The sequence below is a fragment of the Anas platyrhynchos genome, chromosome 1 (genome assembly GCF_047663525.1).
Source record: "Anas platyrhynchos isolate ZD024472 breed Pekin duck chromosome 1, IASCAAS_PekinDuck_T2T, whole genome shotgun sequence".
NCBI lineage: Eukaryota > Metazoa > Chordata > Aves > Anseriformes > Anatidae > Anas > Anas platyrhynchos.
The window spans coordinates 200,604,336-200,631,114 of NC_092587.1; the positions used below are offsets into that span (position 1 = coordinate 200,604,336).

General features: G+C 36.7%; 1 protein-coding gene and 1 long non-coding RNA gene across 33 annotated transcripts in view; one reads left to right on the plus strand and one right to left on the minus strand.

Annotated features, from left to right (window-relative positions):
- Window positions 1-26,779, plus strand: part of DLG2 (discs large MAGUK scaffold protein 2) — a 1,031,289-nt gene that overhangs the window by 862,744 nt on the left and 141,766 nt on the right. The gene's annotated exons all lie outside the window — the stretch shown is intronic.
- The window catches only part of LOC119716543 (uncharacterized), a 28,506-nt gene continuing 14,648 nt past the window's right edge, over window positions 12,922-26,779 (minus strand). The window contains exons 3-4 of one of the 2 annotated variants that reach the window (XR_011806572.1): window positions 21,896-22,025; window positions 12,922-15,998 (exon numbers count right to left, since the gene is read on the minus strand). This is a non-coding gene — a long non-coding RNA (uncharacterized lncRNA). The remainder of the gene's footprint in view (window positions 15,999-21,895; window positions 22,026-26,779) is intronic. The other variant, XR_005264738.2, reaches the window with a different exon arrangement.

A 26,779-nucleotide genomic window follows, 5' to 3' on the forward strand; every position in this document is an offset into this window, starting at 1 on the left:
GACAGCATCAACTTGAGTGCTGATGGGTTCAAAAAGAGGACTCCTGTATCCAGTCCAGGAACAGGAATTGTCACTGATTGAGGCTTATCAAAGGAAATGTGGGAACTTTACTTTCCCTGTGGACATCCATTCAGGAAGATCCCAGGCCTCCCATTACCTTTTTCACTGATTTACAGAGAAAATGATAAGCCATTTCCCCTATATAAAGAGGAAAAAATTAAAACTCTATTGCTTGATTCTGATGACACAGTTGTGCTTTAACATCCTGGGAACATATTTTCCTTCTATACAAATTCACAGTTAGAGAGGAAAATAATTTCTTCATTATCCACATGTTAACTCTGGAAATATGCCCATTAACCACTTGCTCCCATGAATCATGTTTGTTTGTTTGTTTGTTTCCTGTTTTTTTTTTTTTTTTTTTTTTTTCATTTTTTCATATTTCTTTTACCCTTGATGGGTATAAATAATTTAATGTTGTTTTTCATACCTCTCCAAGGTATTTGACTAGGTTGTCTAAAATAATTAGTTGCAAAATTAAAAGCACACAGTAATAACAACAGTACAGATGACTTCTGGTGCTATTTGTTGTGTCATTATGCCCTGAAAAATCTCTGTTTTAAAAGTATCAGCATCTGTTTTGGTGTTCTCCAAAGATCAGTCTTGGATATTTCTTTTTTACTTACAGTGACAGTGGCAATACAAATTCTAATCATCTTAGGCTGTACAATGCAGAGAGAAAGCTAAAAAGAGTCTGAAACACAGTGGCTCTCAAGAGAAAGAGAAATGTTAGATTTTTGCTGATAGATGAGTGGGAATTTTGTTAACAAATTTTTCCTGAAATCCCTTTTAAATTATTCAGGCTGGCACTTCTATCAAAAAATCATCAAATATTTGGTAACTAATAGGCTGCTTTTGAAAGTATAGTCTCCAGAAAGTAGGCCCCTAAACATTAAAAATTAATTTTCCCTTATAAATGCTATCAAATGTTTCTTCCGCTTAGGAATTCTCATATAGCTATAAATCATAGAATCCCATGTTGGAAGGGACCTCTGGTGATCATCTGGTTCAATTCTCTGGCTACAGCAGGGTTTTATATTAGGTTACCCAAGATTATGTCAGGTCAAATCTTTCTTGAAAATTTCCAGCAAGGGAGATTCCACCACTTCTCAAGGTGAAGGGTGACCTCTTCCAATATTTAATTGTTCTTACGATGACAATTTTTCTTTTTCTTATATCCAGATGCAATTTCCCCCAAAACAATTTGCTCTCTTCACCTCTTGTCCTGTCACGGTGCATTACTTGAAGAGTACCTCCATCATCAGTGATGAGATGCCCACCTTTTCTCCAGGCTGAACAAAGTCAATTCCTTCAACCTTTCTTCATACATCTTCAGTCCTCATGAACCTCCTCTAGACTCTCTCAATTTCTTAACGTATCTTTTGACCTTTGGGGGAAAATGGAAACTGGACACAGAATTCCAGGTGTGGCCTAAAGAGTGCAGAGCAGAGGTGGAATACTTCCATCCCAATGTAAAACAATTCATCAGAAGCAGGTTTTTCAGAATACTAATGCTAGAATCTGATTTCTTGCTAAAAGTTATTGGATTCAATGTTTTTCCTTTGACTTTTAAGTAAACACATGACTAGAACAAATATATTTATTTATGTGGCTGGGTTTCATCTAGTTTTACTTTAAGTGTAATTGATAGAGCTGTTCAGATCCACTCATCCTGCCGTTTATCATTTGCTTTCACCAGCGTTCATTGACCCACAGCTTTATCTTTTTATTTACATTGACATGATAATTTAAGGGCTCTTTAGAAATCACTTTTCTGTTAATACTAGCTTTTTGGGCTTGTCTGCATTTGTCCACTGATTATGTCACCATGTTTCAGAGAAATGTAAAAACAATTTGCATTTCTGCCCAACCTTTCAGTCAAGAAGCTTAAGATGCTTTACAAAATCCCAGCAAACAAGTTCTCATCTATGCACATGAGAAATGCAACAATTTGTGTCACAGTTGAGAAAGCTGAAGTAGTGATAGAGTACAATTTGGAACTAATAGTCCTAGCACTATCTGATTTTGCTGATCTCTTCCCAGATACATAGTGCACAGAGAGACAATGGAAAGCTCTGCTGTCTTCCTTACAGCTTTTCCTAGTCTTTCCTCATGTTGATGCTGGATCCATCCTGCAGTTTGGAACTTTACTACCATCCTGGTGTAAAGCCCTCATTGTGGATTGGTGACACTGGGAGTAGGGCAGACCAGGGAGGATCATCAACCTCTGCTAGCCCTCCCCAGCCCTCTGACATCTTCTATGCCCTCCTGCTTTCTCACCCACATACTTCAGCATATTCTGAATTTCCTGCTGCCACAGTCTGTCTCTGCCCCTTTTGAAAGCCCTGAGCTGGGCAGGATGGAATTGCAGACCATTGCATGACACAGTGAGAACAGCAACTGCAGGTGCTAAAGGAATCATATCCGTACAGAAGTTATATAGGGCCATGAAGCCCCAAACACTCTATAGCCTAGATGCTTACACTGAATACATGGTGTTGCATACCCTTAGGCATCTGTAAATACATTAAGACAAAACCATGGCTATTTCAAGCCATTTCTTGGCTTCTTCTAGTGTAGGTTATAGAATATTTCCAAGGTTTATATATTACATATTAGTTTGCCATTTTTGTTGTTGTTGTTTTAACTAAATCATGAAAGTGTGAAGAAAAAAAAAGTGAGATTTTTAAAACTTAATGGTCTGTAGTGGGAATGGCCACTGTAATGGGAAGTCTTAATTTTTCAAAGGCATTCATAGAAGCACTTATATGTGACCCAGATTTTCAAATACCAGGATGTGCAGTGGTATACACAGCAGTATTTTCCTTCAGAAGACTGAGGTCTCCAAAAATATTTTATTTTCCTGAGATTTTGTGAAGTTTGGAACTTGCATATCCATCAACAAAATGCTTAATATAGGCCTGGCAATTAGCTAGCTAAATGATCCAAAATACAAAACCATTTGTCTCTTCTTTAGAACATACAAAACTACCTGAAAGTTCTTTAAAACTTAAAAATGATTGTTATACTGCAGTCACTATTTCATTTGGATTACCATTATGCTACTTTAATTTGTGGATGCAAAAGGAGTGTAAATTGGGTACTGTTAATTAAATATTATGTTTTAAAACCAACCACCATGAAAATACATATTCAGAGCTATTCACAGCAAATTTTTCTCTAACAAAGACTGTGCTCTGGGCAGATATGAAGTATTTTCATCTTTTTTTGCTTATACTCATAGCTGTATACAGAGCATTTGAAGCTTCAGCCTTTGTTGCTCTTTGCACTGAGACTGATATTCCTGAATAAACCTTTAAAATATTTATCTCATCTGATTAATACAGTGACTTTGGATGGGCTCTGATCGTTTTCTTCATACAAAAGATGGCATTATATATTACTTCTCCAGCTTCATTACCACAGATTTCTACTTGCAAACAATTTATTTGAAAAAAAAATGCATCTTGCTTTTCTTCTCTTCATGAAATGTTTGCAGTCAGATGACAGTGTTTATGAATTTGTTCATACTTAATATGGTTCAGTGAACAGATTTTGCAATTGCTGTGTAGTTCTGTATTGTTTGCCAACTAATGACAGAAGGTGTTCGGGCAATTATTTGAAATTTACTGTTTGATTTTGATGGCAGGTCAACTGTGTATCTCAGCGGTTTTTTTTTGTTTGTTTGTTTTCCCTCTAAGTAACTAAACTAATCTTTGTTTAATTTACGTTCATCTCCAGAGGCAGCTTGGGGCTTCTCAGAAGGATGGGGAAGACTCAATTCTGCTGCCCCTTGGGGAAATGAGATGGAACCAGGGCACATCCGAAATGCTCCAGCTGTGGGATGGGAAAGGAATGGAGATAAGAGTGGGACAAGGATAAAAAGCCAGTGAGGAAAAAAACCTGCAAAATTGCATTTGCTAGTCTTGCTGCCGGTAAAGGAGGTTAAATGGGTCTGTCTGTAAAAGAAAGGACACAAGTATTACAGAATCACAGTGTAATTCCTGTGTTTCAGATCTTGATTCTTCTCTTTGTCAGCACCACCAAGTAGGGTGAGATCCACAGCTGTGGAGACTGTCCTTTGGTAAGGGGTGAGGCAGATGAAGAGGCAAAATCTTGGCACTGTAGCAAAAATGAACCTCAAGAGCAGGGGCAATGAGAACTCATTTCTCCATGAAAATCAGGAAACACTTGGTGGAAGGGACAAGAGGTGTGCTTGTCAGTGCAGCCTGTCAGTGCAGGGAGAAATGACGTGTGGAAGCATGTTTGTCAAGGGAGCAGATGGGAAAAAGGCTCAGCATGATTGCTCTGAATAAATATATTATTAGTTTTCTACTGTTGTTACAAGCAACTGAATGATTATAGAATCATGGAATCATTCAGGATGGAAAAGACCATTAAGTTCATTTAGTCCAACCTTTAACCTAGTACTAAAGTCCACCACTAAACCATGCTATTAAGTTCTAAATCTACACCTTTCTTGAAGACCTCCAGGGACGGTGACTCAACCACTTCCCTGGGCAGCCTCTTCCAATGCAACACAACCATTTCAGTAAAAAAATTTCTCCTAATATCCAACCTAAACCTCCCCTGGCACAACTTGAGGCCATTTCCCCTTGTCTTATCACTTGGTGTTTAGGAGTAGGGCATGATGTAATTCTTCCCCCTTTCGGTTAAGTTGTCCTTGTTTTTTGTGCACAGTATTTGTGAAAGTCCAATTTCGTAAGTGTACTTGAGAAAAACATTACTTTTTTTTTGTGAATCTAGAAAGATTCAGAGTCTAACCTGTTTTCAGGGGGTGCTGTGCTTATGGTACTATGTAGCCTCACCAAAACCAATGTGGCAACATGATTTAGAAGACTGATGCCCTGCAAGCCTAGTCTGCTGATTCAATCATGTTTAGAAAAATTGACCAGTTTTATGTCAGTATGGCACCATCTGAGCCTGAGTTGTAATTTTATGCCAGTTTGAGTATCATCTGTCCTCAAACATCAGGCAGCAACAACATGTAACAGTAACAGAAACTTGGTATCACTTGCAGAGGTGCTTGGTTGGAAAGGTGAGTGTATACCCACTCGATCCACAATCAAAGTTGCTTGCTGGTTGTCATGTACGCATCATAGGATTGTAACTTTTATGGCTTTTTTTCTCTCTTGGATTTAGTTTTCTTCACTCAAATGCAAATTCTGCTGGATGCCTGGATCAGGTATATTAGGTGACAGGAGAAAACTTATAGGGGGGATACCCATGCACTCACATTAAATATTACACAAAATACTGGTGATACAAAACATTCTGTGAGCTTGTTGTGTCCAATGCATTGATGTACATTTAGCAGTGTGTAGTTATATCACTGTCAGTTAATAGAAGTCAAAGATTTAGATACTAAATAAGTGTGTTTGGGCATATTTGATAATTCCTGTCTTTCTTTCCTTGCCACTCAAGTTCAACTCTGCCAACACCAGGGCCACAGCAGGCCCAAAGAGTAGAAGTTAACTGACAGAAGCATTGACTAAATATCAGGCAAAGCTGCAACTATAAGAAATCTGAAAGCCATAAATGCTAGAAGAGGAAAAGAATGCCAAGAATCAATGGTTTGCTAAGGAAGGCCTGCTACTTGTGAAGTTTTTGCTTGTTGACCAGTTCTGTTTCTCTCCCCATTTCTATCTGCAAGTCTCTGTTCTAGTTTGTCATTGATTTACACAGAAGAAATAGAATTAGTCCTAAAGGACACAATTGTTTCTCTAATTCCCAATATGAAGCTGGGTTTGCACTTGACTTTCCACTGTGCCTTTATGCATTTAATTGCACTGTGAAATTCAATACTTTGTGTTTGTTTGAAATCATAAAATAACTCTCATCAATGAGTCTTTTTTGCTTTGGTTCAGTCACAGCATGTGTATGATTTAAAAGTTGCACCACCCACGTTGTCCAAAAATTTTGCTATGCACAGATGCTCAGTAAATTGCATACCTCCATCTGTGGCAATATAATTAGCTGGAAGAAGGTTTGAGTTTGGATGTCATGAATTGTATTCTAATGCAGCTTGAAACTGTTTTCATTCCTCTGAATTATGGGGGTGGGAGTTCTGCCATTTAATATAGTCTGCTCTTAAATTTAAAATATTTCTCAGTTTAAACTGAGAAAGTGGTTGATCCCATTTTAAGTAGCAAGAACTGAAGTGACCAAACCTTTAAACATCCAGTACTTGTTCAAAGACTTAACACATTCATATACTTTTATAGTGGCTGTGTTCCTTTTTCACAATGGGTAAGCATTTGAAAATGATATAAGTACAGTAAATACCAGATAAATGTATTTCTAGAAAGTAAATTGGTGGGTGTTTTCTATAATAATAACAATTCTTAGATTTTCAGTAACATTTTTTATTTGAACATTTCAAAGGCTTCTAATAACTGCTGAGTAACAAAACCATGTAAGAAGCCAGAAGAATTGTTTCTGTTATTTTAATAAAACAGAGGACAAAGGGACTGTGATTTGCCCAAACTCAGCAGAAGCAGTAGAAAGAAAATTCAGGCATCCTATTCCACAATATTATTTTAGTCACTCAAGTAACACTCATAAAAGAATACATAATAAATGCCATTCTCAAGAAAAATCTTCACTGGGACTTTATTTCAGTTGCTTATTAGGTTAGATGAAGTATTCCAGAATAAAAGAATGTTTTTCTAAATGTGGTAATATTGAAATTTTTACATATCATTTTTGCTGTTCTTCACCTCTAAACAAATAAACGTATACTTCAAAAAAATCTTTTGAATGTGTGCCCCTGCTGGTACCATGCACAAAGCATAATCAAAACACTGTTCAATTGCTGCAAAAATACACTTTTCTCTTAGAGCAACTTGCAAATTCAAATATCTATCTGATCCCCATCAAAGCAGTATGCACTGTATTTATTATCTAGGAAAACTTTAAAGTCTTTGTAGACACTTACTCTTGGTCCTGTCTTTTCCCTTTCATAAATGCATACTAAGTCTTTCTCCAGAAAAGCTGAGGGGTAAGAAATCAGAGCAGTTAACAACAGGTGAAATTCACTGCAGGGAAGAGTACAATATACAGCCAACTGCTGTATGAGTTTACAAGACTCCTGCCAAGACAGACACAAATAACAGCTCATGTTCTCTGTCATTTCTTCAAGATGGAGGTTACTAGGCATAGAAAAACAACCCAAACCTCTAAAATATTACTCAGTGAGTCTAACCATTAAATTAACCCTGTAGGATGGGGCTACCCTTGGAGCTACAGGTAGTATTTAAAATACTGTTCCGAAACAAGGCAATAGGCCCTCCAGCAGCTCAAACTGTATTATCTTGTTCAGATTCCTTTGAACTTCAGCAGATCTGTTCGTGGAGTCTCTGGGGTGCTCCAGCTTCTCCTGTGTGACGTTCCCATCCTTCTATTTGCTGCGCTTCCTAGCTTTCCTACAGTGGTAAATTACATACTTGGTAAACGTCACAGATGCTTCTCTGTGCCCAAAGAGCAGGCCCACAGCCTGTCCTTAGGAGGCTCCAGACTGGCAGTTTCCTTCACAGCCCAATCCACTGTTATCTTCCTTGTAACCAATTCCTTATCCATCTTTCAGTTCCTGCCTTAATCCTCATAGAATCACTGAAGTTGGAAAAGACCTTCAGGATCATCTGGTCCAACTATTACCGTAATACCAATGTCACCCACTAAACTAAAATGTCCCTAAGCACCACGTCCAACCTTTAATTTTCCCCAGGTTCATGATAAGCAAGGGGACAAATTTCTCGTCAAAAGGAAGTTTGTACTTTTTGAGGTGAAGTATCTCTTGTGTTTATGCAAAATATCTCCTGTGTTTGTGTCACCAGTTCCTATAAATATGTAGAATACTTTCACATTTTCTCCTTTTGTTCTTGCCTGTCCTCACTTTTTACTGACTGCTCTCAGATATACAAAGAAAAAAAGCTTTTTAAAAGGAGTTTTTTAAAGGAAAAAAAAAATAGAAACATTTAGAAAAAAGTTTAGAGAAGAATTCCCAGTGAATAACTTATTACAGTGCAGGTGCTGCAAGTACCCAAACACAAAATATATGTTGTACCTTGGAGGAACTCTTAGGTCTTTAACTCATTTTGTGTTTGACAATATGACACATACCACCTGACTTTTGGCATGTGAAGTAAATCTATTGCATTTCATATTTAGTCAAGTTTTAACAAGTAGTTCAGTTAGGTCAATATTTTAAAATATCTTCAGAGAAATTTTGGCAATAAAACGGTCAATAAATTCGCTTTGGTTGAAACATTGTTCTTGCAGAATCATAGAGTAATTTGCATTGGAAAGGACCTTTGGAAATCATCTAGTCCATCTTCCTTCTCAAAGCTCTTAATTTGAAAATTAGATCAGGTTGCTCAGGGCCTTTTCCAGGTTGTTTCAGAGATCTCCAGAGGTGGAAATTATACAACCTATAGTGCAGACTATGCTAACTGCATCTTTTTCCCTTATATTTAGATAGAATTTTCCCTGCTGCATCTTGTGTCCATTGCCTCTTGTCCTATCACCAAGTACCTTCAAAAATGGTTGGCTCTGACTTCTCAGTGCTCGCTCAGTCAGTAGCTGAAGAAAGATGTCAGATCTCTACTTCAGGCCAGAATAACCTAGCTTCTTCAGCCTCTCCTAGAACATTATGTTCTCCTGCCCTCACCTGAGCACCCTTCAGTTTATTAAAGAAATTTTGCATTGGACTCCTGGTTTAGTCCCTTAAAACTGCATAGCAGGGAGCAATCGCTTACCTTAACTCATTTACTCTTGCTAGTGCAGCCCAGTATGTAGTTAGCCTTCATCAATGGAAGGACTCAAATTGGAGCCCTAACAGCATCATTTAATCCTTCTATGCTTTCCATGACCAGAAGTTAAGAATAATGGCAGTCAATTATAATAAATTCATGAAATACAGGTGATGGCCTACATTCATGAAATGCAGGTGACTGATTGGTTTTCTAGTGGGTGATGCAGATTGCTGTTTTTCAGATATTTCAGGTATGATTTTGCATTAAGGTTACTGATCTGCTTGTAAAGCAGAGTGGAAACAACTTATTTCAAATGTTTAGATCCTTGGAAAGGTATCCAGAGTTTTTCTCTTGATATATAGTATTGCTGAGTTGCAAGAAGGATTTTTATTCCTGTTTGCTAGGATCAGGGCAAGTACACTTTTTATTATGAATGTCCCATCTGGTATTTTTAGAGATATACCTTTAAACCTAGTTCAGTGTTCTATCTTGATAACAAAACTTCTGTCTTCTTAATAATTTAGCTGTATGATAATGCATCAACTTACTATTCTATGTCAACACCTTGAATGTTCTCTTTTAAGTTATATAACTTTTCCTAAAAAAATATTTTTTGGACCAAAATATACCACATTTCTGTTAAATACATAAGACCATACTTTTCATTAAGTTTGATAAAAAATTAAATGCAACAATTTTCCATCACTTTTTCAAGTTTGATAAACTACATCTTTCTCTTGTACTTGTTCACGCCCCAAACATTACATTTCATTAAATTTCCAAACACTTGATGTTATAATCTTTAATGAGAAATGGGTGACTTATCTGACAAAATCTAAACTTGAGTTTCATGGAAGACCTCCTCAGTGTTTAGGAGCTACCAGTGGTTAGTTTGTTTAAAATAAAACAGTCTTGCACGTTACCTCATTTTAGATGCTCCTTTAGATTTAGAAGCATCCATACTCTAGAATTGAGTTCAGTGGCACAACTGTGTGAAAGAAATGAATAGAACATGATTAATTGCTAGTTGAGTTATACTAAACTAGCAACTAGTTTACATAATGGATGGCCTATCCTAACAAGTGTTGGCTGGACAGAGCTCCCATGCAGGAGGATAGTGCTCTTCAGTTCTTACTGATATGATGTGGAAAGGTATAAGCAAAAATTACCACTCAGATGACACCTGATCCTGAAGTTGTTGCTCTGAAGCTTGTAGGCATACATTCAATCTAGCTATATATTCTGTTACTTGCTAGCCTGAATTTCACATATTTTCCTATGATTTTTCGGGTGAGCTTTCACAACCTGCACTAACACACATGCTACCTATGTTAGTGGTGCATGAACAGGTTGCACAAGGACATATGGGTGACAGTCACTTCTTTGATTGCCCTGTATACAGATACTGAAGAAGTACTGGCAAAGAGAGAGAGTTCAGGGCATCCTTTTGTGAAGCTCATCTCGCTGAAAGAAGTGATGGTTGGACTGGACGGGTTTGAATTGAGGGTTTCATTTCTTTTATCATGCTCTTCCCTTTTCCCTTTTCTTAACAGAAATTGGAAATCAGAAAAGATAAATTGTGACAGGTCAATCCAGGTTTAGTGTTCTGTCTGTGAATTGCTACAAATGAGAAATAGTATGCAGTCAGAGCAAAATACTCCTCAAACTTCTCCACTGTTCTTCCCATGTCAGAAATGGGCAGAAGGAAGGATGACATCCTTCATGACACAAGAACAAATGACAGAAGTGCAAAAGAATCTAAAGGTCTTCTTTTTGAAAATACATTATATTTATTCGTTATCATCTCTAAATGATGTCTTAATGCCATGCTGATTGTGGCATCTGGAGCTGCTGTAACATGGAAAATGAAATTACTTGTGTGTATAAATGACTACTTCTTGTATTTCACCCTGTCTGAACTTGAGACAGATTCTGAATACAAAACAGTGCAGGATGTAAAGGATTGTAAAGGGATGAGCTGCTCTACTGAGGTGCTAAGAACATTTGCTTTCGTAGCAAGAAGGATGTCAAAATTGCTCAACTTTTTGCATGATTGTGCTTTCAGACTCTCTACCTCTAGCAGATTGACAAGCCAAATAGTAGAAAAAGTGAGTGGGGAGTTGCCATGGTGATTGCAACATTTGATAACTGCAAAAAACACTGCTTCATAAAGCAACTATAAACCAGAATACAAAGATGGCATTTATTGTGACCAACGTCCAAATTCCTAGAAGACTTGCTTTCAATATATTGATAATTGGTTCAATTTGATGCCTGTGATATGATTTCACACTCAAAACAGTTTTTTTTTGTTGTTGTTTTGTTTTGTTTTGTCCCCTAATGAATTGGCAGAGACAATAAAGAGAGAGAAAATTGAAATCTGAGAATTGTCTAGAGATGGTAACCAAGCAGATATCTGTCAGCATATGTATTCCTCTCTACTATGTGGCTATCTGTAATGGACTCTTCTTCTACACCTTCCTCTTCTATGGTTTTGGAAAAATAATGTGTGCAAAAGCAGGTTCTTTGGCTATGCCAGTGTGCCACAGAAAGTCATGGCAGAACAAAAGCCATGCATTTATAGAACCAAGTCATGCATTTATATCCTTGTTTTGCTCCCTGTCCTGTAGTTTTGTCTAGCTAGATTCAGCAGCATAGATATAAGAAAAGGCAGTCTCCACTCATCAACACAACAGATTTAAGCTTTCTTCTGTTACTATAGAGAAGCTGTTCAGTCACCTTTAAAATATTTTTTCTCCTAAATATGTAGCTCGTGCTACTCCTAAATCTGTAGCTAAAATTTCTGTAGACATCAGACTTCAACTAACTCTGAAAACAATATTTAATTTGTTTGATCTCAAATTAGCTGCCATTGTGTTTAGAATGACTAATTTAAAGTTTCCGGTTGATTCTGTTCACAAATCTTAAAAAGCCTCTAGTAATAAGCAGAGGGAATCATAACTACAGTCCAAGAGAATGGAATGACTAATCAGATCACCAATTAAAGACAACATAATATTGAACAGGAAACATAGGAAAATTGAAGATTTTGCTAATGCGAAACCTTTTTTTTTTGGATAATCCCTATAATACAGTATTATAGCATAAAATCAAAGTCAGTATAATTATCAACATAGAGATTCTGGTAGCCTAACTTCACTTCAAGCTTGATCATATTTTTTGACAGTGACTGTCTTCTAAGATACAGAGAAATGTTAAGTGCATTTGTAGGAGCAAGCATCATATTTTCCATCACCTAACATGGCCATAAAGCCCAACTAAACAGTACAAGAAAGGGGCTGGTGTACAACTGGCTTGACAGTCTGGACTTTTGACAGTCTTTTTTTTTTTTTTTTTTTTTTGGCCCCCATTTATTTCAAGCACAGAGATTATTATTGCAAACTTACTCTTTAAACAGCACTGACTCATCACTATCCATTTCAAAATTTTATTTCGGTATCACTATCCAGTCCTTTTGAAGTATTCCTGCTACTGGTTCTGTGCTCTTAGTCTCAGTGAGTTTGGGTTTTGTTTGTTTACTCTGATTAGGCTATGATTATGAGTTATGAATAAAATTTAGGGGAGGTGGGGAAGGATAGAAATCTAGTTTTTATTTTTGGTAATTCATAAGTGCACATTGTTCTTTATGTTTGTGTATGACTCAGACAAGAAGGTAAAAGTTTCTGATTCAAGATCTGAATCAGACCCTAGGTTTCCATGCATCTGTTCAGTTTTTGTATTAACTTAAACTAGTTTATGGATAACAAGTCTAACTGAAGATTGGCAGGCTAAAATTGTTTGTCAAATCAACTGCATAAAAAGTAAAATAAATAAAATAAAATATATTTATATTAAAAAAAAAAAAAAAGAAAGAAAGATGTTGCCTCTAACCTTAACAAAATGAGGGAATAGTACAAAAATGTAATAAGGGCATAATTGATTGCATTACTTCTTTCTTTGAATAGTTTCTTTCATTCGAACTGTTCATGTGGTTAGCCATTGTTCTGAGTGAGATATAGCCTAAGCAGACATGCTGCTGCAAGCTATAAGGAGAAGGGTAATTTTGGGGGGGGGGGGGGGTGAGATTAAAGGCTGATGGATGTTGTGTAAAACTGGGGAGTCCATCTCACTGTGCATTGTGGGAGAGGTAACTGTGGTAAACCTCCATGTGCCTCTTTGTAAGAAAAGGAAATGAAGCAGTGGTTCTACAATACTAAGCCCTAAAAAGAGAGTAGGAGCAGGAAGAAAATACAGAAAGAAGAGAATACCCTGGCTGTTAAGTCATGATGTGGCAAAGTAGATAGGGATGCACAAAAGGTAAGGGAGGAAAGCCACATGGGGGATCCAGCTCTTCTTCAACGATATGTCAGAGGCAGATTCTGTGCCTTTCTGTGTACATCTACCACACACAGATCTAACCTGGGTCCTGGCCCGTCCCACCCTGCAAGTAATCTTCACTGTTCCCTTGAAACCTCTTTCCTATGAGCCGATGGAAAGCAAACAGACTGAGCAGGCAATGAGGCCATCCATGGGCTGGTCCTGCATGGCAGGTGCAGCCTATAATCAGCTGTTACAGTCACTGTCATTAATTTCTGGCTTCCCATTTGTGTTCATCAGCAGTGGTAATTTTTCTTTTTCTTTTCCACTAAGCATACCTCAAGCCTCCTACCTTCCAACAAAATGCTTAAATGAATCAGATTTATAGGATGCTTAGTCTTAATGGGGAAATAAAAAGATGGAAGAGAACCTGCAGACAATGGGAGTCCTCACCCCACTCCATGCTGTGACAATATATGGACCTGCAAGACATCATGAATTGCTCACCTATACCCATGTTGTCATGTCATTAAATTAATCCTTTCATGATTATTAATTGCCATGCTTCTGATTGATTTCCTTTCCTGAAGGAAAACCAGCTTGCAGAAACAAAATGATTGTTTTCAAATTCACAAAATTGTTATTTATTGCAAAAATAGGATTGCTTTTTCCTTAAAAAACTCACTCAATTATATTAGCTATGCTAGTTACTAGCTCCTTCTGTGAAATAAGTTTTCTTTTGCCTGTTGTTCAGATCTGTAAAACTAGGAGACAAAGCTACTGAAAAATCACTATTAATTATGGCTGAAAATCAAAATATTGAAAACTGACAGGGAGTGTTAGTTTTGCACCTAACTTCTCTCAATGCTTTTTTCCCCAGCTTTAATAACAAAAAGCTGTAAATACTGCCTGCACATTTCCACTTCACTTTGTGAGCGGTATTCTCGAAGTAGAAAGCTCTGTGTTTGCAATGCTCTTTACCTCTGGAAAGTTACTGTTATGATTTTTCTGAGGAAATCCAGCTTTGTTTGTAGCTCTTAGCAGTTACCAAGTTAGTAGCTAATGAAATCAGACTGTGGTGGTGGAGGATGCTAATAACATAATTAGGTTTGCATACTTGAGCCATGCCATACACATTCATGATACTTTACAGGCCTACGAAACACAGTTACTGGCTGAAGTCACAATTAACAAATGCTCAGTGAGGAAAAGCAGGGACTGAAAGGGTTGAGACACAAAAACACAGCAACAGTTAGATTGTACTTCTTTTCTTATGCATTAAAATAAGATGAATAAAAATGTTTGTCTCGACAAGCCCCACCGTGAGGAGCAGAAATCCCATCTAGACTGATGAAGTGGAAGGGAAAGGTCAGTAGAGTTTGTCATCTGCCCAGACGTGGGTTGTGATGCATCCCCTGGATTTGAAAGGTCACTCAAAGAAATGACTTCTGTGTGAGTTTCCCTGTGGAACGATCTCATCCTGACTGAAGTCAGGAACCCAAGAGATGATAATTCTGTGATTTCCCCTTGAGCAGAAATGCTTCAGTGCGATGGGCTACTGTGTTGAACCTCCATTAAAGAAACTTGCGGCTATTTTAGTGGCGGTGCTGGCACAGCAAGGATGTTGTGTGGGTCTGCTCTCCTGGAGAGAGACCAGTGCCTGCTTATCGGGAATGAGGAGAGGAATCTGTCCTGTGATTGTTTGCTTATGGTAGTGCAGATGTTTAGTTGCTGTAGGAAATCAGTTCCACTTAGATCCCGCTGCAGTCTCACTTAACTACTGTAGTCTCATTTGATACTTGAGTTTTATTGTAGAATCCTCCTGCTGTTGATTTTAGCTCCAAGGAGTCTAAGATCCCTGGGGTCTTGTCTATAATTTGTATTTTTCAGTGGGGCATGGATTATGATGAGACCCAGGGAGTACAATGATGTGCCCTGTATTCACTTCAGTGTTACAAATAATGCTGGGGGCAATGCTTTATAAGAAGAGGCAAATCATTATTACTTCTCATGGGATTTATGGAAATAAAATTAATCATGATGAATTATTTGGGTATCTGTGTGGTAGTCATTTTTCCAAAGCTGTTTTTTTCTGCCCTACAGGGGCTGTTTCTTTTACGTGCAGGTCAGTGAGCTTGCGCTGAAACCGTAACAAACATGCAAATGTAAATTTTTCATATAGAGCTACAGGGGAAGAAAAATCCCTAGTTAGGAAAGATGGACAGTTGGTAATTGGAAAAATTGGTTCTGTTCTATGCTATTGTATTCTAATAGACAAAAATTTAGTGTAGGGGCACCCTGATGCAGTTCATTCTGACCAGTCTGTCCAGGTAGGTGCTAGGAAAAACATTCATAATAGAGTATGAAATGAATGGTTGGTAAGATATTCTTTGCTAGTTTCAGGTCTCTTTGGAAACAACTGATAATGTGAATTCTAACACTATGAGAATTATAGCTTACCAAGACTGAGTTATTTCATTATTGTTTTAAATGGAATCACAAGTTAGAAAAGAAAATGTTAACAATACAGATGTACATTAAAAAAAAAAAAAAAATGGGAAAATCTTTCCAATGTGAGATGCAGATGTACCAGCAGAGCTTTGCTGCTGAGATCCAATTCCAGACCTCTAAAAACACAGAAATTAATGAGCAAGAACACATGCTCCATGGGAATTAAGCTTCTCATGTCACTGTAGGAAAACCAAAAAGATTCTTTGAGAAGTAAGAAACTGTTATTGTTCCTTGCTGTGACCTTCTTTCTTTATGGATGTTCGTAGCTGTGGCTCCCTCATTTTGTTTAGTATTGTTTCATGTGAGTCTTGGGTGTCTGTTCAGTGCAGTTGATTTCTGGAAAATGAAGAGCAGATGGTTGGTGTTTGTAAATTGCCAAAGCCTCGTGACTTCAAATGCTTAGTTGCCTTGAAAATTTGAGCAGCTAACATAGCTATTTAAGGACTGTACAATTATTTTCTTTTTTTCCTCCCCTACTTTCCTGAACAAAATGAAGACTGAATCTCCCCGAAGCTCTTTGTAAACTGTATGGAGTATATTTGTTTGCATTGCATGTAGTATACTGATAATATACAGTTTAGGAAATTATTCAGATTTTTGGCTTTGATTATAAATATAGTTAAAACATATGCATATTTGATAGATTTTTTTCAAATATAGATGAAAAAATTTAATATTATTTGACTCTGTATATTATCAAGTTGTGATTCGGGCAGCATATACTCTACAATGAACAGTCTTCACTATGTGGCATGGTCTTGGGCACCCTGCTCTGGGTGTTCCTGACTGAGCATTGGTTGGACCAGGTGGCATCCAGAGCTCACTTCCAACATAAACCATTCTGTGATTCTGCAAGCATAAAATTTTAATAGAATTACACAAAATAAAATTTTACTTAGTACTTGTTTAGCAAATTGCAATATAAAACAGAACTCTTGCCTTCTGAAAATTAAATAAAGAATTCCAGATTTAGTCTGTAGATTACAGTTTAAGAACAGGGCTCATTTTTTTAATTAAGCAATAAAATCTGATTTGATCGTGACATATTTATTGGTGTAACTGTTTTCACCAAAGGAAATATATAAAATTTATATTACTACAGTGCATTTTGCAGACATTGCTTTAGTATTTTCTTTATGTTACAAAGAATAAATAAAAACCATCTAACTAACCCACCCTTATAGTATTAAATATATCAGCCAGTTTTGTATCTCTGGGTGTTTCCTTTGCTGCAAGCAAACAATAAAGGATTATTTCTGCATGCTCATTAATCCTGCATCCTACAAGAACAAAGCCCTGTACACTTTAATTTGGAAGCCCTATTAGAGATTTTGCAGAAGACAGCCTTTGGTTTCCTCCACTGACATGCACTGTGAATTTCTCCTTGAGTTTTCAGTATGTTTGCTATAAGAGCTTGTTCTGAGCCAGCTGCTGCAGTAGCACAGGAGAGCTTATGCTCATCCCTTAACCCCCTCTGCCCATTCTGCCAGGAGGCCAGGCCTGCCTTGCACCTCCTCTCTCCCTCACCTAGGGAGACAGGGAGGACCAGCTCACCCATAGGAGTGAGTTGGTGACTCCTCTGCACCAGTATCCCCAAGCACCACACAGCGATGTTCATCCCCTGCAGGTCTTGCAGTTCTGAGAGCATCTTCTCATCTTCTACCCTCTCCTCCCACCAGTCTTTGTACTTCAACTTCACTCCAGGCTCATTCACCTTCAATCCTTGCCTCATCCCTCATTATCCCTTGAAAGGCCCCATGTGCCTATACTTCTCTGCCCATTAATTAACTCTCTGCACAAAAGATACTGAGATAATTGATATTTGCTTCTGCATGTTACATTTTCTCCATAGCCTGTGCCTTTTTCATCCATCTGTCTCTAAGAAGGAGGCAGCTATTCTCTAGGTATATAATTCGTAGCACAGCAGGTCTCTACTTTCAGTCAGCCCAGAACTATTAACCATTAGTAATGTGGTTATTGATGATAACAGTGCTTTAGAGGCGTTTTGCTTTTTTTTTTTTTTTCTTTTTTTCTCTCCTTATTTCTGTGACTGAAGTACATGGTGTCACTCTTCATCATTCAGTCTAAAAGGATATATACCAACTATCCCTGGTTTCACATTTTCCAGTAACTCTTCATTATCTATCTGTACTACCCGCTATATGGATTGAGTAACTGAATTCTAGAAATTACCTTATTTGTATATTATTGCCCTGTTGCTGCAAGAAAATCAAAATTCAGAGTATTTTTTTTATTATTTTTTGTTTGTGCTACAAAGTTTACAGATTATCATCTTGGTTTGTAACCAATGACATAAAATTGATGTTTTTATGCTTTTTTTGTTTGTGTTTGGATATCTGCATTTGCAGAATGCTGACTGTACTTTTGTTTTACATTTCTGTTACAATTAACTCTTCCTTTGGATTAGTCACTGGATTATGTTTACCTCTTCTCCCATGCTTTTATGAATTTAATCACCTTATTAACATCTGGCTAATATCTTTAAAATTCAATGGCTGGCTTTCAAATGCAGTAGTATTCAGTACTTTCATCCTTTTATTAAATGCTTCTCTCCCTCCCTGCATTTCACTTCTCCTACTCATTTCAGCAAAGTGGTTCCTATGGTGACACACTTCCCATATACACTTTAGGTTGTGCTCCAGCATAAAAAACATTGTATCAGACTCTCTTCTATTTAATGAAGGCTTAGGCTCCCCCCTCCATGGATCTGATACTGTGTGACTCACTCCTGGATTTGGATCAAGTCTATTTGTTGTGGGGGGATGTGGATTTTTTAATATGTAAATGTGTTTTGCGATTATAAACCTAGTTTTGTTCACATCTGAAATATTCAATTGGCATGATCTTTCTGCAGTCTTCTTCAGGAGCTTATGTGGGCTTATGGCATTTATCACTAATCTTTGAAGCTAGTATTCTTGTCATGAAAGAATGCCACAGAAAACCAGAGACCACTGGGCACTTCCACGTTTGCACTTCTCCGAGGCAGGCAAGAATCTGCAGTATTCTAGTTGAGATTTCCTGGGCTTCATTTAAGTAATATGGTCATTGCTACTCCCCATACAGGTACAAACTGTGCTCACAAAATAACCATCATTCCCTTCTCTCGTCCCTCATAGTCCATCAACAAGTCTATCACAAACACAATCAACAAGATGTTCCTGTTCGCAGCTTTTGGATTGTAATCACACAGTCTGTTATAAACCCATCAGATGTTTCAGTTCTATGCTGCTTTGTGAGTGTTGAACATTTTGCTCTCCAATGTGATGTTTTTTTCTTAGGATAAAATAATCTTTAAATATTTGCACAATAATACTTGAAAATCGCCACTCCACTGAATGTGAGAAGATGGGATAAAATATATCCCTTTTTTCATATAGGTATCTGTGCGTGCACATACATAAAACTATGTAAAATCTTAAAAAAAAAAAACAAAAAAAAACAACAAAAAAAAAACACATTTTCCAATGACCAGATGCTAAAAGATAATGTTATTTAAGTGTATTATTCCAGTGATCCTTAAACACACACTCCTTTTGTGCTATGTGTTTTTTTTTGTTTGTTTGTTTTTTGTTTTTTTAAATATAAGACATGTCTCCCCTGCCCAAAACAGTTACATTTTATGTACAAGATGTGATTATAGATGTTTGCAGACAGGCAGAAGACAGAGTGCAAGGAAAACAGTAAGACAGTAATGATCAGTAAGATGGATTTTGGCCTAACAATACTGGTAAATTAAACATTGTTACAATTTTGTAAGTGTCATGGAAAAGCTGATCAAAGCAAAGATGTAGTAAAATTAATTTTGGATAGATTTCAGTGAAACAAGATTTCCTTTGCCAATGACAGAGAAAAAGAAATTGCAGTAATTGAAACATGATATGAAAGTGTGAGCAAAAGATTTAGTTGCATAGAATAGAATTTACTCTGCTAAGCATTAATAATTCTACCTAGGTCAGGAATAATAATCATGTGGAGTTAGAATACTTTGGCTAAAATTTTTAAAAGCATCCATGATACTGCAGCACCTATAAGAAAATGTTTTTTGTTTCTAAAAATGACTGAAGCATTTAGAAGTGGGTATGACTTTGGTTAGGTACTTAAATGTCCCAGAATCCACCAGATAAGTGTGTTGAGTTAACACTGGTGATTTTAAGCTAGGTATCTACCTAAATACTTTTACAAATCTGACCGGGCACCTTCGATCTTTAGACTGTGAAATATTTTTCTAACTTTTTAAGTGAAATCCATTTAAGCTTTTTTTTTTTTATTACTTTTTTTTTTTTTTTTTTAACCTGACCTTTTATGTTGGATTTGTCCCAAGTTGTGGCTGTGTTGTAGAGCTGCTTCACCATTTGACAAAACTGGATTCATAGTTTATCATCTTCTTTTCTTATTTTATCAAGCAACTGATGTCTTCTCCTTGCAGTTCCCATCAAATGCTCATTTCTTTATTTTGTGTTGGTTAGTTGAATTTCTGGATTTTTATTTATTTATTTTAACCTCATAATTTAAAGCATGTCTACATAGTCTGTTTAGGCAGATGAGAAGTTACTCTGTCTGTGATGTGAATTGACTCATGAGTTTCATCTGTTACATCTATTCTATCAAAACTGCTATTGTGGCAACAGTAATTCTGAAAACATTTTTTCTTCAAGTTTAACAGAATTGGGTCTATTCATGCAGTAAAACCACTATGTCCAGAAGTCTATGTTTATAGGACAATCATTTGAAGTGTTGTCTCTTAGCATCCTATTTAGAAAATAAATTACTAATTTCTATGTGTGCTGGTAGAGGCTGAGCAGGATTACTCAGTTGTAATGTGGTTCAATATCCTTCACTGGAGATACAGACTGTATAATGTCACCTATCCAAAAGGCAGGCAAAGTGGAAAGCTTTTGAAAAAAGGGCCACTTATTTTGCATAGCTATAAACTGGTGATTTTTATGTCATCACTGTAATTTCAAAACACCTTCCAGGTCTGTATTAATTAGTGTAACTAACATATGCCAACAACAGTTCTCGTCTCACCTTTAGAAAGAAAACAATGTGGGCGGCGAAGTGTTTTGGTTTGATTTTTGAAGTTATCTATACATGCATATTTCTACATATTCATATTATTTAAAGAAAGATGAAAAACAATATTTAAAAGCAAATCTGGTGAGGTCCACGACTAACCTCACTTGTGTTGGGAATGAATTCCTTAGCCATTGGCTGTTCTGTCAAATTGCGGTTCAGCTTTTGGATGCTCTGCATGAGTCATGCGGGTATAATTCCATCCCAATTAACTTTTATATTCTCAACTGATGTTCAGTGGCTGTGAGTATGGGTAGGTCCAGTAACTGCGGACATTCATACTTACGTAAATAAGACCCAAGGTGGGTGATTTGAACTCTTACATCACTGGCCATGTTTAAAAGTGTTGGTCAGACTACTACACTTTAGGGGCATAATGAGCTTTTTTGGGGAGGTATTTGACTGGAGATTATTCAGTGACTTAAGCAAGCAATATCTGGCATTCTACAATTCCCTAGAAATTAGTGGTGGGGACTGTGACCTGTAAATGAGAAGTGTGAGAAACTTCAGAACGGATTGTACACCCTTAGCAGCTTTTATGTTGATTTGCAAAATGTGGAGGTGTAAAGCGAAGACAAATTTCATCTCTTCAGGATTAGGAGGTTCTGAAAATGTGCAAATCTGGAGATATTCCCACATGTAGCTATAGTTATAAACTAATTTTTACATGATGTGCCTGTTTATTTTTTTAAAACCTGAATATTTTGTCTTAAGGCAGTTTTATAAAAATGCTTCCCTCAAAGTTTTAAGCATTTGGGTTCTACTTCTATCTTTTTTTTCTCTCTTTTTTTTTTTCTTTTTTTTTTTTTTTGAATGTTTCTGGAAGAGCTTTTTAGTATAGGATTTGATTAAAGAAATTAAAATATGTTAATTCACTGAATGCTCTGCATTTCCTTTTATTTTTACAAAAGGACAGAAATTTCTAAATCTTCAGAGCTCAAACTCCACCAAAATATATATATATATATATTCTTGAAATAATGGAGAGTAAGTAAGGACAAATTTTAAGAATATACTAATATACATCTGTTAACTATTAGTGCACTGTAAATGGCTGGGCCAGATGTAAGCTAAAAAAGCAAAATTTAAAAGAAAAAACAAAACTCATGCATTAGCAAATTGCCAGATCAACATCAGACCTTGTCAGAAGAGAAGGGAAAGAGAAAGCATGTAACAAGACTGTCCTTCCTTAAGAGCAACACACATGCACTTCAGAGTTGAGTGACACCTTCCCAGGTGATCAGAATTTATGTATCTGTGAAGTTGTGGCTAAAGAGGAAGGAAAAAAAAAAAAAAACAATCTGTTAAAAACATGAAGAGTTTATATTTGTTGTAGAACAAGAAGCAGATCATTGTGAAATGAAGGCATATCAGTGAAAGGTATGGCCTCTTTTGAAAGGCTGAATGCTGACCTCTCCACTTGATAGCACGATTAAAATATGTGGAAATATTCTTTTCTCTAGCTGAAAATGACTTTGACTTAAACAGGAAAAAAAAAAATCATTTAAATACTTTCTAGAAGCACAAAGAAAGAAAGTAAAGTGATGAATTTTCTTCCTTTAAAGTCATATATTGTTAATGCTAGGGGATGGAATTTTCCAAAAACATTCAGTGCTCTGATGTGTTAGCAAGAGTAGAGTTAGGGAGCCAACAGGGAATGCTCTGGAAACTATCCAGGAATTAAACACAGAATAAGTCAGTTTGGAAGGAACCTTTAGAGAATGTCTTGTCCAACTCCCTGCACAAAGCTGGGCCAACTCAACCAAGCTGCTCAGAGCCTTCTCCAGTCAAGTTCTGAGCCTCTCTGGCTGAGGACTCTGGGTACCTCACAGCCTCTCTGGGTAACTTGTTCTAGTGTTTCACTGCCCTCTTGGCAATGTTTGTTTGTTTGTTTCTTTCTTTCTTTCCCTAGGTTTAGGGAAATTTCTGTTACTGAAACTTTTGGTTGTGCCTCTCATACTTTTACTATGCACCTGTAAAATGGACTTTTTCCATCTTCTCTTAAGGTGGCCTCTTTCCATCTACTCTAGACATTCCCAATAGGTTAGCTGCAAACAATAACAAGATCCCCCCTTTGCATTTTCTTCTTAAGGCTGAGCAAACCCAGGTCTCTCAGCCTCTTCTTCAGCATGAATGTCTGCAATAGGGCTATTCAAAATAAACTATATATGAGAAGGCAGATCTCCTGCTGTACTGTGTACCTATCTCCCTTTTTGAGCAGAGGGGCAACTCTGCCAGTCTACTTTTATCCTGAAGCCCTGTGGAGCTCTGATATGAATTACTGCCAATTGTAGGTGACAGAAGAGACGTGCATTGCTTGGTTACAAGAGAACATCTTTGTTCTGTGTGACTGCTCCTTTTATTGAAAACCTCACTGTAGCAAAGAAGAAGCCACATTGTTTTGTCTGCTTTCTCTTCCTTAAAGTATTGTTAATTAGTTCACTGTAGTAGCTACACATCTAGACCATTTTGTGATCCCAAAATGCTTTGGAAAATTAAGGGCTAAGTTATATTTGCTAAGGTACAGAGGTGCAAAAAGAAGATGGAACTAGGAATGACACACAAAACAGAGCAAAACTTGTGTTCAGGGAAGGTGAAGAGATCAACCAAAGAGACCACTGTGATGACGGTGCCACTGTCTTCAAAGAGGCAAAACTGGGAGGAAGCACTATTGTCTGCTTTCTTGTATTTCATGTATTTCAGAGTTTCTCATATACATTATATTTTTGGGCCCTTTTGCCTAAAATTACCTATAGTTAGATTAGTTTCATTTAATGAGAGAGATTTTAAAGCATATTTTGATGGAGTCTCTATTTTAGTCAAAATGCAGGTTTTGAGACAATAAAACTGTTAAAACATTAAAAAGAAATGCATAAACATTGAAATAAACCCCATAAACTACTTGGATGGAGTTAATAAACTCCATCAATTGTATTTCCACAGATGTAAAAATCTAGAGGGGGACAGGTCACAAAGCGTTTCAAGTCATACAGATTGTGTTAAGAATATATTTGCATTTTATTGGTTTGTATTAATAAAGTTATAGTTGTAGCATTTGTTGATTCATAACTAATTTCCTAATCTCTCTCTTCTCGTAATATGGTGGTTATTATTGTTGCTTTCATTTATGTATGAGTTTAACACATGATAGATGAATTTGCAAAATTTAGCTTTCCATTTCTTTCCAGTTCCTCTCTTTCGTAGGAGAAATTTTGTTCATAATGTAATGCAAACTGCCAGGGTCTAGGATCCACAAGATCAGGTATTTAGATATACATATGTCATTATCTGCACCCAGAGAGGGGCAGACGCATGTACAGGGATGAGGGGGAACTAGAAAAGTATCTTAGGCCATATAATCCAATATGGGATATAATAATATGCCAAGAAGGAGAATCTATGAATGTCTTAAAAATACAGTATAAGATGTCAGTATATTATAAAATTCTACTACTACGGAATTATAGTTTCTTTTTAACTATGGAGAAAGATGGCAAAACCCATCCTTCAGTGCAATGCTGAAATTTGCACAGGATTCAGTTAACAGTCTTTAAGGCCATGGTATGGGCTTGGATTACCTACTCCATTATACATGTACCCGTGTTATTATTATATGTGCTTAATTTTCACACTGGCACAAAAATTGTGTCTAACAAAACCATATTTTCCATGAAGTTAAAGTCAAAGATAAAAACTGTCTCTGAGATCTTGGAGAGTTTATTCATTCTGTCTTGATTTGATGACACAGAGAAATGGAGAAGTCAGCAATTTATGTGCTAATTTCTTCCAATGGTTATTCATGGTATATGAATATAAATACAGTAATATGTGTGCATTATTTCCCACGTGGATTTGTCTGTCTTCCAATTTCTAACGTCCTCTCATTTTCATGCCTTTCTAAATGAAAGTCATTAACTATGTAACATTTCGTTCCATGAAAATGGCTGTACATTGCAAAGTCTCTGTTTTCTCTTTGCCAAGCTAAAAACCTCTGTAAAAGTTTCACCAGCTCTTCAGCTTTCTTTTTCTTTTGAATGTTTTGCCTTCCTCTCCAGTGCCTCACTGTCATTTTTGAACAATGGAATTTGTTTCAGTGTTTTAGTAACAGTTTCATCAGTACCCAAATATGCATTTCTAATCTTCATTTTACTCATTTTTCTGCTCAGTCAAAGCACACCTAACCCATCTGAATTATCTCAGCCACTTTTACTCTAGGTACCTTTTAGAATCACTCTTCAAGCATTTGTAGCACAGGCTTTATTTCCTTGTTTCTTTATCATATAAGTTGATTATATTCACATGGATTTTGCTCAGCTGGGACTAGCTTAACAAATGAACCAGATCATGAAATATTGCTGATTTTCTCTGTTATTACCTTTTCTACAAATCTTTGTTCTGTCCTTGAATTCAGTCAAAAGAGGCTTAACTTTAAAAAGCATGAATGAAAATGCTGAAGAACATTTTATTTATCCCTCTGAAACCCCACTGAAGATATCAGGAATCATTTTGTGCTTTAAAATAATATTTTGAGAAACAAGCCAATTACTTGTAACTTAATATTGGCTCTACCAGTAACTCTATGACACACAGCCTGCAGTTTTAGTTCAAACACTTCACAAAGCACAATTACATTTAAAGATATTTTTTTTAAATTGGTCATCTTTTTAAAGTCAAGATTGAGGCTTTTTTTTTGGGGGGGGTGTATTTTAAGTAAAATCCTGTGAATGGTATGCTGTTCCTGTGTTCCCGTCTTTAATTTTGCTTTGTTTTTGTCATTTTTTTCAACTGCATTGCTATTAGGCTGACTACACTGTGCTTACCCAAGTCTTTCTTGTCTGTCTGCAGTATGATTCTTTCAGCCTGCTGGAATCTCTTCAGCAGTCCAAGATGCACTAAAGAGGAAAATCTATGCACCAGATGCATCCTCATCTGTTGCTTCAAGAACTCTTAGACATTAATTAATCATGCCTGTTTATATATAATCTTCAATACCCAGTTAATAATGTTTAGTGTTTTTTTTTAATGACTAAAACACTCAACTAATTACAGACAGGTATTTCATCCCTTTTACGAAGGAAAAATGCATCATCCTACTTCTTTCCAAAACATGAATAGGAATAATTCAGTAAATATTTCCCTGATTTCTGAATGTGTTAAGGATTTTATTATCTTCACCTAAGGATATATCTACACCATTGTTCAGACACCTTTTTTGGTCCAGATAGATTGAAACATTCCTTTGTATTGTTCTTAGTCCTGCCAGCTAGATTTCCTTGAAATTTGAAAAACATTTTGTAATTACCTATACTTGAAACCTTTTGATTTGTATCAGCTGATTTTTTTTTTTTATTATTGTTATTTTTTCTGATGGCTGCCTTTATTTCACCATGGAATTATAAGCCTATACTGCCTTTTCTAGACCCATATCTCTCAGTATTAAAGATTAATTGCTAGAATCTGGGGATCTGGGATGGCAGAGTAGTGAGTTGGAGGATCCATTTGCACAGCCTGCTACAATGCCAGCTGAAGGCTTGGTCAACGATTTAACTACATTCACAAAGACTGTAGATGCAGGTGATAGGCTCAAACTCTGTGGCTGTGGCCCCAGTGTTTGCAGCAACTCTCTAGTGATGAATGGTTGCATCCTTATGGCTGAAGGTACCATTTTTGGTAGCAATTGTTTCATATTGCAGGGATGCCTGCTGGTTTTCTACTTTCTTCCTCTGGAGGCAAGTTCTGCCATAGTTTTCACTTGAAGAGTTATGTGGGGGAAAAATGCAAGCATGTAAGGACAGGGGCAAAATTCTGTTCTCAGCTGAACCCAGTGAATCTTGACAACAAAATCCTGTTCCTCTGTCCTGGGATACCTGAGCAGCAAATTCTGCACAGAAGCTTGTGAGTACAAATGCGTGGCTAACAAAAATTGCTATTTACTTGAAAGCAGAAAATTACAAAATTTACACCAGAGGTTTGAAGGCATAAAATAATAATAGTTTTTATCCTTTAAGTACTCTCTCAGCATT